General features: G+C 36.6%; 1 long non-coding RNA gene across 1 annotated transcript; it reads left to right on the top strand.

Annotated features, from left to right (window-relative positions):
- Window positions 1-105: 105 nt before the first annotated feature.
- On the top strand, window positions 106-3376 carry LOC148131996 (uncharacterized). Its single transcript, XR_015747474.1, has 2 exons — window positions 106-398; window positions 450-3376. It is a non-coding gene; the product is annotated as an uncharacterized LOC148131996 (long non-coding RNA).
- The last annotated feature ends 2624 nt before the right edge of the window (window positions 3377-6000 follow it).

Genomic DNA, 6000 nt, shown 5'->3' on the forward strand with positions numbered 1-6000 from the left:
GCGAAGATATCAGCTGCGATCTCGGAGCCCCGAGATTGCAGCCGTATCGCCGTAACGTAGCTCCGCCTTCTCCCAACGTAGCTCCGCCTTCTCCGAAACTACCAATCACTCTTTCTAACAGCTGTGGCAGGGTTAGATGAATGTAGGCATATGTTTAAAATGGTGGGCTTGACAAGTTGCTTAACAAATAAGGGGCAACTACTAAGGGACTGGAACAGCAAAAAGCTTTCCATTGCTCTTGGTAACCTTCATGCCTACTACCAGGAGTGGGCTTCAAAAATTTTAGCAAAGTGTTTTCTGCCCGGTTGCTGTGTGGATGTGGCCATGGTGGGTGTGGCCTAGTCGGTTTCCTGCACCACAATGGGGATGGGGCATTTTTTCCTCCCTGGGCTCCGGAGGCAATCCTTGAGCCTCTGGGAGGATGAAAACGGCCTCCCCGGGCTCTGGAGGCTCTCTGGAAGCCAGAAACAGACCCATTTCTGGCCTTCCCAAACTTCTGGGAGGCCCATTTTTGCCCTCCCTGAGCCTCCACGCACACCCTGCACTTACCTGCATCCAAAACAGGCCACGTGGGGACTCCTGAGAGGGGCAGGGCAAGATGGGCCAGCCAGAAGTGGGATTTGGGGTTCTCCGAACTGCACAGAATCTTAGGGGCTCTCATGAACCCCCAGCAGCCCACCCCTGCCTACTGCCTATCAGATGGTCTATTTCTGAAACTAGTTGCAGAGCTCTTATAAATACAGGTATTTATAAGGTGCTCATGTAGGATATGCTGTATGTTATGGAATAGACCAGATGGCATGACACAGGCAGATAAGTGTTATCCGTCCTTTTTTTTTTTTTGCAAGCCAAAATTTTAGTGGAGGTCTGTGGCTGATAAAAGCTGGGCAGATCCTGACCCCTGACAATATCAGCTGCCAAAGAATCAGTGAGGTGTGCAGATCAAATCCACTGCAAAATCTGAGTTGGAAGAAGAGGGAAAGCTCTTTAAAGGTATAATCTTGATTTTTTTTTCTTATTAAGCTTTTGAGGGGAAAAACATACATAAACACAAAGAGAATAAAAGAGTAAAGCAAAATAAACAAGGGACCTAAAAATATCAAAGAGATGGTAGTTTCTTGGTATAAATTAATTTTGAATGATTAAATATATCATTGAAAAATGACTAAAATAGTAATTAAGCTTCAAACAGACAATTAAGAACAATGACCAACAAGTATAAATCACCAAATAAAACCATAAACTACAATATATTCAGTCAAAATTAAAAATCTGTTTTACTTTAAATATCCCATTGGACTGAAATGTTGACTGTATAGATAGAAAAACTCAAATTTTGCATGAGGTACAAATCCTTATACTGAGTTATAAACCAGAATTGGTATCCTATTTTAATTACATTTTTGTCAATTTAAAATTACTTTGCATATTAAAGCATGTTGCTTAAGAGGGAATTAGACATCCTTTTCTGTGGGAAGCATATAATACCCTTGCATTAACATATACAGAGCTAATTCAGTATAGCTAGGGGGAATATATGTTTTAGTAAACTTTGATAACTTCAGGTTAAAATGGGAATTCGGCTGTTAAATTTTGTTTCATTTTAGAACAAATCCTTTTCCAGAAATGTTGAAATTGACAACATTTCCACCAAATATGAAAAAACTGATTCAGTAGCTTTTTTTTTTTTAGCAATTTTAGATAATTAACATTACCGGAGTGATATATCCATGATAAAACATCTTTATCAATCTTCTCTGTTCAACAGAAAATTTATTTTCCTCCATTCTATTCAAGCTAGAATCTTTAAAGGATGACTTAAAGTTGCTTCAGGTTTCTGTCATTGCCAGCCCTATACTCAGACCAGAAAAGAGCAAGATTGAGTATTGGGATAGCAATCCATCCCTGTTTTTTAAAAAAATCATTTTGCTATTGCAACAAGTGGAATTTAACAAGATTGGCAGATCAAAATTTTTGAAGAACAATTGCTGCCCAATGTCCTGTACATCCCTAAATCTTAAGAAAGGTATGTTCTGGGACAGAGACCAAGTAACATTATGAGGACATGGCAGAAAAAAAAGTGATTATCAAGATGTGGCAAAGTCCCTTGTAGACAGCTGACTCATGAGAGCCAGCAAACAAACATTGGACTCCAAACATGTAGAAAACCTGTTGCAGTTTGTTCTTCTCTCTCTTCTCTTTCTCCACTCTTTGGTGTGTCAACAGTCCAAGCCAAGCGTGCTAAAGAAAAATTCTCCAACAAAATATTCAAAGCAAGGGAAACAAATGGGATAAGCAGAAGGAATTAAAAACCTGTTATTCGCCTTTGCACCACCAGCAAATTGAATGGGCACCCCTGCCTCAGCAAACAGATAATTCCTCACTTGGGAAGTCTGGCCCCTTCCTTACCTCTAGCAAGGAATTCCAATAGAGCAGTGTTTGTCAACCTTGGCAAACTGGATGGATTTTAAGAATTCTCAAGCCAGTCATTGTTGCTGGGGAATTCTGAGAGTTGAAGTCCACCTAGCTTAAAGTTGCCAAGATTAAAAAACACTACATTAGAGGAACCAGTTATATTTAATGCCTGACAAATGAACTGGTTTCCAACCAGGTAGTAAGGACAGATGGAAATGTCTGTTTATACAGGCCTAGATAAGATAATTTTCAGTACTTCTTCTGCAAGCTTCTTTGTTATTATTTTCTGATATCTACCATTTTACTCCATCTTCTCGAGCCCCACATCTGGCCTTTCAGCAGAGCAGCGTTTAAGCTTAGCCAACCTGGAGCCTGTAGGACTTACTTAGGAGAAGGCTGCTGTTTTCCCTTCACCATCTAAAATTAATGTCATACCACTGAAAGATACAAGTGAGGAATAGCCCATAGTTTAGTGCAGCTGGTTAACACAATTTGCCCTGTTACTATTATAGTATGAATGAAACAAATTCCATTATGTGTTTTATAGTAAATCTTGTTTGCAAAATATACATTCCACTGAGTCTTTTCCAGAGTTTTATGTAACTATAGAAATTATAAACATTGTTATTACAAATGAAATGTACTTTTAATGCAACTATGGATTTTATTGTTATGAAGATTTTTGTTATGAAGTTAATTAACATAGAAGCTGAATTTTATGAAATACTTTTGCCATGAGAAATAACAATAATAGTTAGAATCCCAGTTGGCTTAAAATTGGCAAGATCTCCTCTTAATTTTTGAATTTGCCTTCTTATCCCAAAACGGGAAATGTATTCCCTACACATTTGCTGATATTCTCAATATTTTTAACTGCTTGGTATATTTTTGTAATATTCAAAATTAATTCTGGGTATTGTTCAAATTAAACTGTCTTATAAATACCTCCCTGCAACTTTTCTTTTTATTGGAGATTTCTTTCCATGCTTTGTAATGTTTAATTACTCCGATGATATTCATTGTATCACTGTGTACTCATGACATCTGAAGTGACTGAAAAATAGATGTATTGGCATAGAATGAATAACAAAAACCAGATACGATCTGTAACAGTAAAACAAAGCATTTCAAAAGAATCTCCAAGAAGGTAAATACATAGTTTCCCTACAGGTAGTTTAAACCTCCTGTAGCTCTAAATCTTGAAGCTTGCTGAGGTGAAGGTGTACTGGCAAATGATGTTTATCTCCCTCATGTGATGAAATGTCACCATCTAATTAATGTACACATGCTGTTCAAGTAGAGTATCTGATTTTTTTCCCCTAGGTGGTTGCCAGCTGTAGTTTATAAATGGCTTCCCAGGAATTGTGCAATCTGTATAGTGGTGGTTCTATCAGTACTAGAGTATTATTATTATTTTTTAAATAAAGTTTTATTTGGGTTTTGACACACAAAATACAAGTAAAACACCTTTTTTCAAAATAGCATGGTCCCGGGTTGAATTTCTTTATACAGACACAAAACTCAATTTCATGCTCCTTTTTGTATTTTATTCCATATCTTATACTATTTTACATTTCCTATATAGTTTTTCCCCACTTTTAATTTTCTCAATTTTATTTTGATTATCTCATCTCAATTCAAATCATTATATTTATACTTTTGTCTGTTCTGTTTCAATTTCATATTATCTTTTCTCATTAAACAAATTTTCTCCTGTAGTTACTAATTGGAGTATGACACCTTTATATCTTTTAATTACATCCATTCAACTCTTATTTAAACTTCAATATATACCTTAAGTTTATGACCTTCAATATAATACATAACTTCTAATCGAATTCTGCTTGGCACATTCTTATAATACACACTATATTCTTTAAAAAGAAAGAAAGATTGTAAATATATGTAATTATAAACCCTCATTCCATTCCAGTTCAGTTCTATCATTAATAATCATTAAAATCTTAACATCTTGAACACTTCTTTTCAATTAAATATCATACTGAACACATATAATCTCCATAATTAATTTTCCCTTATTTCTCTTCACATATGTTTTATAAATCATTAAATATACCTTTTGTTACATTTATTTATTGACAAGCATTCCACTGAATTACGATAGCTATTTTATCAGATATTTTAATCATACATTGTTTCATATTTTCTAAAATTATTTCTGCTTCTAATATAACCATACTATCTTATGTACCTTTGCAGAATCCCTTTTTCCATTAAGTTTTCACCCATTATCTCTAAATAGGCCCTGTTTCTCTATATTTTGCTTCTGTCCTTTATAACTTATTTTCCTTTCTTTCTTCCCTCTCATCTTCTCCCTCCCCTTTTACCCCCTTGTCTCTCTAGTTCTAATTCTCTCTTCTGCATTTTCCTCTTCTGTTGCTTTCTGATTTTATACTTATTTTTCACTCTATTTTGGGGGGGGGAGTTGTTTTTCCCAATCTTAAACTTTCCATTCTCTTTCCCCCCTTTCCTTTTTCCCCCCATCTAAGATTACTTGTTCATTAAAGATGGCTTCTTCTTTGTTGCAATCTTCTTGTTCTGCAGGCATTTCTTGTTGTTTCTCATAATTCCAAATCTCCATTTCTAAAAACTGAAATACGAAGCCAAAAGAACTTCTCCCTTCTTGTGCATCTTCTTTGTACTTTTTAAGTTCCATTTTCAGTTCTTCTAAAAGTGGAGCCATTTTAAACAGTTTTAAACAACCACCCGATTGATTTTAGTCATTCAAAACAATAACCAAGAATCCAGAAATCATCAAGTAATCCAGATAGTCCCAAGTTATATCTTCTTATTTCTTTTTCGACTTTCTCTTCCTGGGGTTTTTGTTGCGATATTTCAGTTAGAATGTATCTTTTGGAAGTCTTGTTGAGATTTTGCTGTAAGTTCTTTTTTAATTCCAGGCAGTCTCCTCCCTTCCAGATCCTGCCCTTTTATTCTTTCTCTCTCCTTTCCTGTTTTCAAAAGCTTTTAATTATCCAGAAATCTTTATTATCCCTTTGACTTTTTATTTTCAGCATTAAATGCCTATTGATGTCAAAGTGGATTTTTTTTCCAATTTCTTGCTTAAGTCTCTTAGCTGTCAGTATAGGAAAAGGAGAAAACCAAATCTTTTCCCTTTTCCCTCTCCTTCGCAGCTTAAAAATCTTAGGGAACAATGTTATTGTTTTTTAACAGTTTCAATTCCAGGGTACCTTATTTGTTGCTTTTGCTCTTTGACCCGGTCAACCAAAACTTTCTCTTCTTATCTTCCTCCTGCACATTCTTTTCTAGTCGAGTTCTTCTTTGTGGTGGCCATTTCTGACCACCGCTGCAACCGCCTTCAGGAAAGGGAGTAATGGCCAGCTGGGGAGGAGAGATGTGGCTCTCCTCAACCCTGCTGGCAGTCTCCCCCCTCTTCACCACCTCTACGGGGTGGCTTAGCCCCGAAACCAGCCGGCTCAGGGCGCTCCAGCGGCGAGCACAGATTGAAGCCTTGCAGAGACGAGGTTTCGGTCTGTCGCTGAAGAAGCTCAAACCGGAAGTCAGTACTATTGATGCTCCTACATTTGTTGTGTTAGGACATAA

Source organism: Notechis scutatus, chromosome 2, assembly GCF_049901735.1.
Source record: "Notechis scutatus isolate UNSWTSFEM ecotype Mainland chromosome 2, rNotScu1.2, whole genome shotgun sequence".
Lineage (NCBI taxonomy): Eukaryota > Metazoa > Chordata > Lepidosauria > Squamata > Elapidae > Notechis > Notechis scutatus.